The sequence below is a fragment of the Sinohyriopsis cumingii genome, unplaced genomic scaffold (genome assembly GCF_028554795.1).
Source record: "Sinohyriopsis cumingii isolate HCF-2022 unplaced genomic scaffold, ASM2855479v2 utg000813l, whole genome shotgun sequence".
NCBI lineage: Eukaryota > Metazoa > Mollusca > Bivalvia > Unionida > Unionidae > Sinohyriopsis > Sinohyriopsis cumingii.
In genome coordinates, this window is record NW_028315934.1 from 1,144,800 (window position 1) to 1,160,071 (window position 15,272).

Below are 15,272 nucleotides of genomic sequence, written 5' to 3' on the forward strand. Positions count from 1 at the left end.
TTGCCTAATCACCACTGTATCTGGGGAGTCTAATAATCGTAGTGGCAATGTCAACTTTGAAAATAATTGGTCCGATTTCCCTGCCGTCGGTGGAATAATGTACGAGGTTGAGCAACTCATAATACCACTGTTAACAAACCCAGTTGCGAAGGGGTAGTCGATACCAGGTTGATCATCTTTCACACGTTTTCCCCCAATCTCTACTAAGGCCTCACACGGAAAGAAAACTAAGCGTGTTGCACTTTTCAATCTATTTTTATGATTGTAGATTCTCGCTGGCTACAAAAAATACTGAAATTCGCCATTGTTTCGATCGATCAATACAGGCGCGTTTATATTAAATGCAGAATCTCATGTATCTGCGCACTGAGCCATGATGAAATTACACGTTATTGATTTTTTCTAACAACTTAAAAAATGCACCATTTCCCAATACCTGATTTTCAAGTATCCAATCGGACAAAAGTTGTTGAGGGCTAGATTTGCAATTGCCGAATTATTTGCTAATATTTTCGGTGAAAATACAGTCTTTACATATTCTAGATGAGAGATTTCCTTTGAATTTGATACGAAAATAAGCCCATTGCGGAGAACGTTCTGTGTCTTAGATTTTAATATCAGATTCTGAAGTTACGAACAGTCTCCAATGCTATTTAATATCAATTAGTTGTGGTGAGTTATACTTTATTTAAATTCCCCTTAACCTTTCATTGTATAAGATAATTAAGTTATTTGTTGAATTTCACAAAAACGTTCTGGTTTTGCTTATCTCATGCTTACATTGCGACCATAAAGTCGTAACCGTATATCGTCATTGATCATGAGGTATCCTGAATGGGATATTTCGTCATGATAGAATTAGATCCTCTTGATACTAATATTTGTTGTTTCCATAAACCAAGCAACAATTATAATACTCTTGGTATTTGGTGACTTATTTCAGGTCACGAATTATACTAATGATTTGGATGATGACTATTCCTTATTGCAAAGTTAGGTTAGGTTTTAAGAGCCTGCAAACTCTGTTTCTTTCTTTTATGCGTTGTTTATTTTAACATAAGCGATTCCTGCAAAATATCTTATAACTTCAATTGTATAACATTTGAATGCTCGCATATAATAGGTTGGTATTATGTGCTCGTTATTTGTTAAAAATGATTTCATTTTCATTTTAAATAGCCACATAAGACAGATGATTTATGTATCGGCAAATTTAACAGCACTTGTTTTGACTAGCTACCATAGAAAACGCTAGCATACAACGTGTATTTCATTTTTATAATATTTAAGTGTTACGAAATATGTCATAACACTATGTAACAAAAACGAACAACATCCAACATGTTTTGTTTAAATAAAGATTAATTTAGTACCCTAAACTACAAAGTGAAAGCAATAAGACGTTGAAGACTACTGAATTTTATTAGGAAATTTCTATATTTAATGACTTGTGGTTCGATGTTTAGGATTATTTGGGATTTAATTCACAATACTATAAGTGTACCGTACATGCTAACTCTGTAATTTAGAGACATACAATATTTGATCATTTTGTTAAACTTGTTGTTTTCTCTTATTCTGTATAAGACCTAGGTTCGTAAAACCATATGTTAGGTATTTGTAGTTTGGTCACATGCCACATGTACCGAAGATGTACTTACATTTCACAGGCAATATTATTATAGCAATATAAACCCATTTCATCACTCTAGAAAACGACAAATAAGATTGTTTCTCATTAGAGCCTAACCTTCATATTATAATTCACTTTCAATGATTTGCTTGTTTGTATATCTTAGTCATCTATCTATCTGTCTCTCTCTCTCTCTATTTCTCTCTTTCTCTCTCTCTCTCTCTCTCTCTCTGGTAATTATATAAAAACAATCCAAATGAAATCACAAAATTAGTAATAAGTTGTAATTACATCCGCAAAATACAAATCACTATACTCGTTACAAGAAGCAAAGGAAATCAATTACACTTCACTGGATACGAAACATATGGTTTATGTTTACTTCAGGGTGCTTGATCAGAGGGATACGCTGTTACTTTTTATGTTGGCAGGTAGTGAAGTTGGTCATATTAATAGCAACACTTTGCTAGGTTCTGATTAACGTCTCTGTTCCTAAACCTTGTAATATCAAAAAACCGACTCACTTTCGATCATTTTTACAATTATTGAACCAGTTGTGCGCAAAGGGCATCACAAAGCTATCCCTTATCTGGTATTGGTTTGCTCTTTGACGGTATGGATAACTATCTCACCTAAGTGATAACCAATTAGTGCATAGGTTACAAAGAAGCAAATGTAATACAGAATTTGTATTAGGAATACAGTTAAGTCTTACATATTGAGTATACATACAATTGTATACTTGAGCTAGTTAATAAAATATCAATTCTCTTAGGTGCATACTTGTTCAATTTCTTGCACTGATTTTTCTGTATAAATATAACAGGGTAGTACCATTTAAAATGAGTGGGATGTAACTTCGTATGTCAAGTTCGTGATTGTATGATCAAATCTGTGTCACTGGTGAAGAATTTAATTTAATTTAATTAAATATATACTTCCAGGAGAATGAATGAATCTTTTTCCCCATAAGGAGTAAAACACACCGTGATAGCAGCACTTCGACTGTCTTGTAATAACTGTAGCAGCAGAGAGGGTGAACAGACCAATGGTCGAGAAACGTCAAATGTCGAAATTAAGCCTTCCTACAAATGATCGAAAAATAGAAAGCGTCGACAGATTTAAAAAGGCGTCGACGCTTTACTGAGAAAATCTCTCCGGAATTTGTCTTATTAATATTATTCCATTGTCGTTGGTGATTTTTTCTAGTTTATTATGTACGCGCTTTAAGCAAGGTCCCCCACCCTCTCTGCTGCATTAATTAAATGATTATATTATATTAAAATAATGGTACTTCCGGAATATCATACTGCAAGGATAGCTCGAGAACAAATAGAAGGAATCAAACAATTTCGTTCTATTAGAGACTCATTTAGAGAAAACTTACAAGCGCAGCAACTAAAAAACTATTTAAACCCGTTACTGCAGCTATTAAGAAAGCTGCAGAGACTGTTGAAAAAACTATATGGGGAGATATTAAGGAAGAAGATGAGAATAGGAAAAAGTGTATTTTTCCAGTAGCGAACAGAACCAAACAAACAAAAAAGATTTTCTGAGATCTTCCAACTGATAGATCTGCGGCTCAGCCTCCACCCGTTGGTGAAGAAAGACTTCCAGATATTGGAAAACTTCGTACTGAAGTCGCCGACGTGAGAAAGGAACTTGCACCTAAACCCAAACCAGTAAAAGAAAACGTAGACTTGATTGCAAGATTTAAGGAAGGGTTTGTCGAAGATATTAGAAATACTAAAAGAGCAAAATTACCTGAAAAAATATTAACTAGTATATTTAATAAATCTGATATTTTAAAACCCGGTCATGAAAAAGTAAATGATGAAAATCTTATTAAATGGATATATCGCGTATATAGAAACAAAAGACAAATTAGAGATGATGATTTAGAATATAGAAATCTTGATGAGGAAGTAAAAATGCTTTATAGAGAGCAGATAAAACAACTAGAACAACAACAACTCTCCCAGCAGAAAGCTTCATGTCAAATTCCTCCAACTCTGCAACAAATAGAACAACAACAATCTACTTCACCGCAAAAAGAGATGATGTTGAAACCATCTAGAGAGTAAAGGAAACAGATGGCAAAAAAAATGAAACAGAAGAAGAATGGAAACAAAGAGAAGAAATATTCAGAGATATAGAAACTAAACAACGGGAGAAATTACGTTCACTGGGTAAAGAAAGAGATCCTGGCGATGATTCTTTTGACGCTACTGGAAGTGGTCTTTCTTCCCTGAATACAGTGGGAAATAATTTTGTTTGTCACAATAATATCCTCAATGATGTGTCACAGTTAGAGGTTCTCATAGAAGGAAAACGTGCCGGGAATAATTCACAAGAGATAATTAATGAAGCAGCTGATAATTGTCGGCGACTATTTCAAGGTGGTATCATGGATATCGGTGTTTACCGAGAACTTTTCGATGAACTTGTTGATGATTATAGTGACTAGTTGTTAGATAAATGGTAATTAAAATAAGATGATAGTACACAGTAATCATCGTAAATCCGTACAGGTCAGAGTGGTAAACTCACGATTACCAATCTACAGAACTATTTACGGAGATGGACTTGGTGATGTTGTACGGGGATTATTTACAAGGATAGCTCCAAATGTAGAACCTGTTGCAAAAGAATTATCGATGAAAGCTGTTGATCATGGCATTATTTGATAGCGCCACATATATGATCGATGGAAAAAATATTGAATCAATTCAGAAAGATGTCGACGTTGCTACAACAATAATTGTTCTAGCAAGATAATCTGATGTTTATACAAGATCAGCAGGTCCCACAATGATGTTTGTGAAAGATAATTCTGGTCACCCCAATGATGATCCGTATAATTTAAGACGACCAAGAAATGCTGACAATACCGCTGCTGCTGCTGTGTGGCCGGTTGTTCATGGTTCTAATCCAGATTTCAATTTGGGATTTGCAACGCGTAGAAATATGTTGCTAGGAAACAATAGAAGTTTTTCATGCACAATTCCACTATCGCATATTTTTGGATTTTGTATAAATGTTAGGAAGGTTATTTTTGGAGCTAGACACACGGTTGTTCTTGTAAGAAAGGGTGATGATAACATTGCTCTGTGGAGACCTGCTGGTGATGCTGGTAAAGTAGTATTATCGAAACTATCTTTGTGGATGCCGGTAATGACTCCAACGATCGCAGAAGAACAAAAGTTGATTTTTTTCATGGACACAGGTGGTAAATCCTTGTTATCATGGTTAACAACAAGCACAGATAGTATACAAACTAATGTTAACGGTCAGTTTACATGGCATATAGCATTACAACAAGGTGTTTCTGCACCACGGGATATTTTTATTGAGTTTCATGAGACTAATCGTTTAGGTAATCAAGAACGTACTCATATAATATTTGATAAACTAGGTATCACAAATATTTCTTTACGGATAAACGGACAGCAAGAACCAACAGAGAACATACAACTAAACTATGAACAAAATAGTATAGGACGTGTATATCATCGATTGATGTCATTCATGGGACGTGATCAAAATGTAGATACTGGGTTGCTAATATCACAATATGATTTCAGAACTTTGTATCCGATTTATTATTTTTCACTGGAGCATCTTGATCTATCAAAACAATCTGTCGTTGATATACATTTTAAAGCAACGTTAAATACAGGCGATATTGAATATAGAGCAATCGCGGTTATGCTCAGCGATAAAGCCATGTTACTTGAAGGTGGTAGTGGTCGAATGAGAGTCGTTGATGCACCAGTGGAAAATAATGAAAATATCACTAAAGCGAGATCAGCTCATTATCAGAACGTCAACTTAAACATTTCAACGACGCAAAACAATCAAAAACAGGCGTCAAGCTTAATCTCTCTGCGGGTGCGATTAAGGACTCAATTAAAACCGGCGGTATTTTTCCACTTCTCGCGGCCATTCCAGCGTTAATAGCTGCTGACGCTCCAGCCGTAGCAAAAGCAGCCGCATTAGGTGCTGTTGGAACAGCTGTTGGAATGGCTCTAAAGAAAGCAACAGGAAAAGGATACAAAAAAGGGACGCGGCTTAAGATTACCAGGATCTCGATGGGGAAGAGGTTTGAGGCTTCCAGGATCACTTCGTTAGATGCTCCAGCATCAAATTTTGATTTACTTAATGCTGCTAAACGAATAAAACTAAAAAACTTCAGAGGTGTTTTTATGCGAGATTAATTACCGAAACAACCGAATGAATTCGAAACAGGTATTATTAATCTCGAGTCGAATTCATGACCCGGTAATCATTGGGTATCATACGCGGTTGATCCAGGTGGAATCGTTTATTTTGATTCATACGGGTTAGCTCCACCGCGTGAGTTTATCAAGTATGTTGCACCACTTCACGCGCAAGTTTGGTATTCAACGCTACCAACACAAACAATGACAGATCCGCCAATATGCGGCCGTGAGGCAATTAATGTACTTAACGCTATATCAAAATCATCCAAACCGCCACATAAAGTCGTGCATGATTGTGCAAGCAACCAATTCGTTTTAAACAGATCTTAAAATATAATGGTTGATATTTACGGAAGAAAATCTTCTTCACGCGTTAAGAAAAAACCTGGCGACGTTGATCTGTCAAATTACGCGACTAAAGATGAACTCGCTGATATCATGAATCTGGCTGCAGTTGACCCAGATGAGGTTGTTATTTTTCAGGATCGATCTGGTAAACTAAAAACCAGCAATATTAAATGGAATGATATAATTCGACGAGTACTCAGTGCGGTCACGGATAATATCCTTGTGTTTACTGACAGCGGCAGAATCAGGGATTCAAGTATATCGTTTACAACCATCAGAGATGAAATTTCAAAAAGTGTTGCTAATCGTGTAAGAAACACCGGCGACACAATGACTGGTGAACTCAGCATGAACGGGAATAAGATAGTAGTTTTAAGAGATCCAACATCCGACGAAGACGCAGCAACAAAAAGATACGTCGACGTCAACTACAACACCGTAGATGGTAAACTATTCACGCTGCGAGTCGAGTATGATGTTCATACAAACGCGTTTACAAATCTTCGCAAAAACTTTAGAAAAATTAATGAAACCGCAGAGGAATTTTTTGGGAATCCGTTGGTCGTTGACGTAAAACTCGTTGATATCAAGACGAACATCGACACCATCAAACAAACACAGCAAGAGATCGTAGCGGGGATTCCTGAGATCGTTAATAAAACCTATTTGATTAAATTCTATCCGGAATAACTCCCGGGCATATTGCAAATATCGTATACACGGTGTCATCTGGATTCGCAACCTGGTCGCAGCAAAATAAAACTATCAAATATACTGTAACAGTCACTGGTGTGTACAGGCTGTCTGTGTTCAGTGCTGCAAAATTTGAAATATTTACAACGTATCCACTGCGTCATTCAGCTGATAAGTTTTTCCGGGTTGTATCTGTTATATTAAATAGCGGAGACAAAGAAATTTTTATTATGGAAGCGGCTGATAAAAAATTAACCGCAACATCTTACTGGTGGTGTTTGTAATTTGTAGTTGAAAGACTTCAATTATTTACTGCATAAAATATAATGAGTACCTCAATTGACGATGCATCTCAATACAGGTACAATCAAGCGCGTGTATGGCAGACGAACTTAAAAGATCGAGTCGAACAATACACGGTAAAAATAAAGAAATATCGACGACGACTATTTATCGTCGACGTAATAGTTTATTCAGCATCCGCTGTTGTTGCTGTTATCAGAGGGGGCATTCCCTACGTTCAACATATTTTGACACCCCCCCAATAATCAGCCCGTGGGTGATACAAAACATGTATCTACCACCAGTGATGTGGTAGGTGGGTGTTTTGTCTGTTGAGTTTTGTGGCTTCATGCGGAGCCCCCAATTCATTATAAAAATTGCAAATATGCGTAACCACCGACCAGTTGTCAGCCATGGGGATTCGATCGCCAGTCCTCAAGTATTACGGTCCGATACGTTATCAACTGAGCTATCGAAGCATCTAACAATGTTCGTTTTAGAAATTATTATATAGCTACAGTTTGTGAATAGATTGTAGAGTTATACATATTTCTACATTAAAACAGCGGTTTCTGAATAGATTGTAAATATTTATGCATTAAAACAGCGGTTTATGAATATATTGTAAATATTTATGTATTATAGCAGCGGTTTGTGAATATCTTGTAAATATCTGCATTTCTCGTAACAGATTGTAAATATCTACACTCAAACAGCGTGTTCTGCCCTGATGAAATAAATGTACATGCTACCACTACATTATTAAACGTTTTTACCTACAGATCGGTTTGTATACTTATATATATATATATATATATATATATATATATATATATATATATATATATATATATATATGTACATATCTCTATATCTATATCTATATATATATACATATCTCTCTCTCTCTCTCTCTCTCTCTCTCTCTCTATATATATATATATATATATATATATATATATATATATATATATATATATATATATATATATATACAGTGGTTCCTAAACAGATTGTAAATATCTGCATTAAAACTGCGTGCTCTGCCTCGATTTCTCGTAACAGATCCAAAAATGACTCCACTATACTGTACGATGGGAAATGCGTTTAAAATTTATTTTGTAAGCTAAAAACCATAAATATCCTTCTACGAGTATAATTATTGATATTAATTACGACGTAGATGGTTAATTGACTAATTACGACCAAAAAAATCAGAAATCTATTGATAAATATATATATATATATATATATAATTATCTCCCTTTCGCCTGACTCAAAAAAATAATTAGTATAAAAGTGAGGCTTTCTGCCAAAAAGAATAAATAATTAAAAAAATCTTTGATAAATAAAATTCGAAGGAGTGATGATAGTTTATCTCATTAACAATATTGAAACATGATTTTTTGTTTATATTTCTTGGAAAAAGTGGATTTGGTTATATTTTTCGCGACAAATTATACTGAAGGCGGATTAATATTAAAATATTTTGCAGCAGAATTTATTGCTTGAATTATAATATCTTCGCCAGTTTCTGTGTTTCTAGATTTTACCGCCCTTTTACCGGTTGTTTTACATTTCCCAGTATTACCACGTGTATTATTCTCGCTCTGGGTGACACCTTGAAGGTTGGATAAACTATTATTTTCAGGATTCCCGTCAATATGATCGAATACATGACCGTCTTTGACAAACCCCTTGTGACATTCATACACAAATCGATGACAGAGATAAGGTTTCTTCTCAGCAGTAAACAATAGGTAACCAGTATTATTAATATAACCAACTGGTAATTTCTTCTGACAATTTCTGATCATACCATCAATATTTGATTCGTAGTTTGTTATTGTAGGATGTGGGACAAATGCATTTTGCTCCATTATGCAACAATAATATAATTTGTTTAAATCATGATTTGTCTGAAAACTTAGTTAGTTAGATAATTCTCTACGGATTTTATAGCGTTGTCATTGAAGTTATTTTTTATCATACTATCTTTTAAGCTCTCTGTATCGTTTACCATCACAACACGCACAAAACTGTGTTTCTTCTCGTACTCCAGCACCACATCGCAGACATGGTATTGGTCCTAAACTTCCACGGTGAACGTTTGGCATGTGTTGTCCGCAGAATTGCTTCCTGCAGGGTATATTGCAACGAGTTAATGATCCCACCATGAGCCATTTACATTAAGACATTGTATATATATAATATTTTTTATTTAAATACTTGTCTGAAATATAATATGGATGAGTTTGAGAGATTATCCCGAATCAAGCCTTGGAAAACAAGTAAAAGCAACCTCGACAGGATATCTCCTGACGTGCCGATACGAGATCTGGTTGATCGGAAAAATAAAGGTTTGATTAATAAAATTCACGACGCCAAGAAAGAATTTCACGCAGATGGTGCATCTCATGTCTGGTTAACGTTTAAGATTATTCGCAATGACAAAGTCAAGGCCAAAGGTATCATCGATGCTACGATGAATGACAAAAGAGCAGCAGCTAATATTAAACAGCTCGATAATAGAAGTTATCTTTTCAGAATAAAATTTCTCATATTTGCAGAAACAGATAACTGGATTATCCGTGATAAATATGATCATGTCCATGGTAATAAAATAACTGTCATACTAAGTAGAAATTCCAAACCGGGTCTATTGACTGGTATTGATAAACTGTATTATGAGCAAGTCTATCCTGTAACAGCAGTTATTTATGAATCTATGTGATAAATGAAAAACCTAGCGTTGATAAACTGGCGCCGATGAAATTTTCAAAAATAAACTGTGTAGCTGAACGAGTAATAGAACATTTTACAAACGCGGCCCGTGGAAACTGTTTAACAGATAGAAGATGTAATATAATAAATGAGTGGGGCGAAATAGTTAAAGATACCGGTGCGTCTATCAAAAATGTCAATGAGTTAGGAAAAAGATTAAAATTCCCAATAACCGTAGCGACGATAACAGAAGAAATATTATATGAATCAAAATATAAATCAAAAGAAACTTCGATCGAAATTATTGATCATAATGCACGCGCGTCGACTAGCCCAATAACAATATTTCCACGAAATCGAACTGTTAAATTTTATGATGATGACATGTTTGACTTTATTAAAAAAATAAATAAAACGATCTTGTATCAGTGTGGTTATTTAAGAGCTCAGATGATGAAAAGTATGATCAATTTGTGCGACCTAACGGTGAAATATATCGTAAAGAATCCCTTCGTGAAGAAATGATAAATCTTGATCAAAAATATTCAGAAAACATTCATGAGTTGCTCAGCAACTGTTTTACTGTTCCATCTGTTGCAACTCATGTTGCTAGAAAAAGAAATTTGTGGAAACCAACCCGAAATGAATTTCTTTCGGATATACAATCAGGTTGTGTCGAGTATGGCCACGGCAGATTGTGGAATACCAAATATAATTACAACGATATATCTGTTGATATGGTTGCGTGTTATCCAGGAAGTTTTCTCGGATACGGAGATTGTTCTAAGTATTGTGCAAGGTTCGGTCATCCAACACATGAAATGACGCGAGTATCGATAAATGGACCATTGCCAGATTTTGATCTAACTGGATTTACTTGTGTTGAATCATTCGAGTTTGCTATGGATCTTCATACGATATGTCATGTCTGGTTTGGTAGACATTTCTCAGAAAAACGCTGGGCACCAATAGTTTTATTACGATATGTGCTCGATTGTGCAATATTGGTATCGTTGGTGGTTAGTGTGGCGATTATATCATATAAGAAACAACCCGAGTTTTGGCTACCACCGGGGGAAAATATCAGTCTCGATGAGGTCATTAAGGAATTTAGAGAAAAATGTCCTGATGCTTTCGAGGATGATATCATCAAAGAAGCTCCTAGAATCCTGGAGATTAAACTCAATAAAAGCGATAAAACAGCAAAGGATCTTGGAAGAAAAATAATAGGAAAGTTTACTCAAGGTGGAGCATATGATCATCAACAACGTCATGCACGATTAATACTGGATGATACCGAAAACGATTTTATAGTTGCTGATGCAGCAGCGAGAAATATATTTATAAACCGCGAAGATGTTTATTTATCAAATGAAACACGAGTAGGTACGATTGTAAGCTATGTGGATGGAGAATCGCCTCAGTATACACCTGTAAGATCATCGATGGTGGCCTACGTGAGCATAAACTTGCTATCTATCATAAATAATTTTTCTGATACCGCAGTTAGGGTTGGAACAGATTCGTTCTATATCGATAAGAAATATGCAACGTTGTTGGATGATTTTACGGACGATGATGCATTGTGGGGTTCATGGAGAATAAAGAAAGAAAATACACTTGATTATTCAGAATCAGCAGATGTTACGATCAAAGATGATTATTATAAAAATCAACGATCAAATATATCATCGACAACTTTGTTGTTACCATCGGAATATGATCCAATAGCTAGATATAAAACGATATACATAAACGGGTAGCTCTGGTAAAACCACTCGAGCGATCGAACTATTTCAGAAATCAGATATGATCGTGCTTACACCAACACATAGACTCGCGCGAGAAATGAAACAACGAGGAGTTCAATCATGTACTTATCACAGCTTCTTCGGATGGAAGGGTGATACATGAACATCTTTAAGGATGGGTGAGAAATACATTCCAAGGAACATTATTTGGGATGAAATATGCACTGTGCCGTTAGAAACATTAAAAACATTTCTAGATTGGTTATTAACGAGAAATACTGCTGTGATAATGTGCGGCGATCATGGTCAACCACCACCCATAGTTGGACCATCTCCACATAGGTGGCTAAAGAACTTTGTCGATTATTACGAAGAAAGGAATGATGATCGTAGAGCAGTTGATGCAACGTTGAAACAGTTTAAAAAATTAATCAGACTACAACCGAATAAAATTCATTGTGAAGTAATGCGTGGAATAATTGCAGAAACACCCATGAACGAATTTCTACAAACTTGGAGACCAACCGATTTAATAGTTGCAAGTAGAAAGATAGTTCGTGATACACTTCAACGAGAGTTGTTTCAGCTGCATAAAGAAAAATATCCAACATTGCCAGTTCCGTTATGTTATCGACCAGCAGATACGCGACGACAAAATATTGACGTTGATATACCAGGACAGACCGAGTCAAGGAAACAAAATCTTGTGCTGAATGATATTGTCGCAGTTGATGTTGATGTTGTTGAAGATGCTCTACGTGCTGATAAATCCCCGTGGACGCTTCGATACACAATGACGATTCATTCATCTCAGGGATTAACTATTACTGATACAGTTGTTTGGATCGCCGATGATCACATCGAATGGTCGAACTTAGCTTATCTTGCAGTGTCTCGAGTTAGAAAAATATCTCAACTGAGACGAATGTCATGGACTGGTCAGTGATTAGTGATGATATTGACGAATGTCAAAGTGATATAATAAGAAAACAAAATTAGCTGGTTATAAGCAATCTGATAAAAACAATAACCGAGAATTTGAACTCGACGTTGAATTTATCAGCACGTTGAAACAACAACAGAATAATCATTGTACTAGTTGTAATTGTATAATGTTATGGCGGTATTTGAAAAATGATCCAAGACAATTTACCGTTGACTGAAAAAATATAAGTCGCGGTCATACACGAGAAAATATTATGTTGACCTGTCTTGAGTGTAATCGACGTAACGGAGCTAGTTAAGTGATCGCGATGTTAATTGTGTATCCTCGAGAATTACTTGTAATTGTTCACGTACAAATCCACGTTGAGGAGCAGTTGAATCCAGCCTGTAGATTGCGGGTCTACCTGAGAATCTTGTCACGGTGAATATCTTGTATATGGTAAAACTCCAAATAGGATCAGTCGCTCTTTTTTACCACCTTCGAATTCACCGGGCTCGTATAAATACCTGACAGTGATACTATCTAATACTGGCTGTGCTGAAAGATCACGTCGTTGTGTAGGTATATTTTTTTGCAATTGCATTAATAGGTTTCATGTTGGTCGTTCGAGTGATCTCGTTATTTAACGCTGCTATCACACTTGGCAATCTTGCAACCCATTCACGAGATCTCGTACCATGAAAAAATTCTTTCGCGTATTGATATCCAAATAACCGCTCAGCGAGTGTTCGATTAAATCGTTCAACAATTGCCTGATCACGATGAATTGCAGTATGTCCTCGTCGTATTTTGGTATTATGTTGTTTCATCAGCGATGATACTGGACCAAGAAATTCCTTGCCAGGATCAACCTGTAGCAACTGTGGCCATCGCAGACCACCTCGTTGATAAATTCGTTTAAAAGCATCGGCTACTTCAGATGCTGTTTTCGTTGATAGCGGTTCTGCATCTTTATATCTACTTACAACATCAACAACGGTTAGCGCGTATTTGTACACTTTTCTACATACAGGATCATGTGGTAAAAACAGAATATGAGCTTGATGAACTTCATTAGAAACACTAACATCGAAATGTGCAAAGTGAATTTGCTTAGGTGGTGGTAGGTAAATTTGCCATATTGCCTGTTTGGATAACCACGCTTTAGCAGTAAAATGTTTAACCGCTGCTGCATTAGCAAGTTTACTAATTGCTGCTTTACCTTTCCAGTATCCTCTTGGAGAATAATAAATCGATTCCATTTTATATATTACCAGCCCCAAGCGCTAATTTACCTTTCATCGCAGATGTTACTAACCAATTAGCTAATTTTTCTTTGATATTTTTATTTTTTATAGAATTTAGCGCATGAATTTATTTCACATCTGCAATATGCCTATGTTGTAGATCATTACTTTTATACGCGACATCATGAGCAAGACATGCTTTATCAATAGCGTGTATTGGTTCCTCGCCTGGTTTTGGTTGATCCTGATTATCAAGCCTGATATCGAGTCGAGTACCAGGACCGCAATAATTATATCCTGGTAGATGTTTTTATCCTGGGTATTTGGCCCACGGAGTTCCCGGTAATTTTCCTAATTTTGCTGCAATATCACCTCCGCGTTGCTTTTTTTTTTACTTGACTTTGACTTTGACTTTGGTTTTGGTTTTGACTTTGGTTTTGGTTTTTCACCTGACTGCACTGACTTGTCATTAGAGATAAATTTCAATTTCTTTGTACGACACCGCGTACACTTACCCGTAACCGCTGATTTGTTATTTTTTGTGGTAATAGTTGTTAGTGTATCCGTCGGTGTACGCGTCTTGCACTTCACACAATATAAATCCATGGATATTTTATATAGCATGGATATAAATGATTTCTCAGCGACAAGAAAACGAGAACCTGTCAAACACCATCCTGCGTTACCGAATTCCATCAGAATGATAATAATAGGACCATCTGGAAGTGGAAAGACACATTTGTTATTTAATCTTATAATGAGATGGTTAATATGGGATAAATTGTATTTGGTAGCCCCGTCAGTTGATGATCAGCGATGTTATGATGTGCTCAAAGATTTTAATGAAAACGCGCGATTACTGGATGACGATGTTATCAAGTTTATAACCGATATTGATGAAGCACCATCAGTATATTCCATAGACGGATTTATTAATAATTTGGTTGTATACGACGATGTGATGCTGGATAAACAAACAAACACAGCTAGGATTTTTTTCTGGAGGTAGACATAAAAACACTGATGTCATTTACGTTATTCAAAGATACACACAAATACCAAAAGTGATCAGAGATAACTGTAATATTTTAGTTGTGTTTAATGGAGTTGATACACACACGATGAGAAATATTCATCAAACTTGGTGCAGCGGTGACATGGATATAATTAAATATAAAAATTTCTTTTCACGAAGGCAAGCTACTCCGCATGGATTTATAACAATAAATTTGCACGATCCTAGAACAAGATATCGTATTGGACTTGATAAAATGTTTGGATAAATTAATAGCAGCAGAGAGGGTGGGGGACCTCGCGAAGACGTAATTCCGTAAAGCGTGTACATAATAAACTAGAAAAAAATCACCAACGACAATGGAGTAATACTAATTAGACAAATTCCGGAGACATTTTCTCAGCAAAGTGTGGACGCTTTTTAAAATCTGT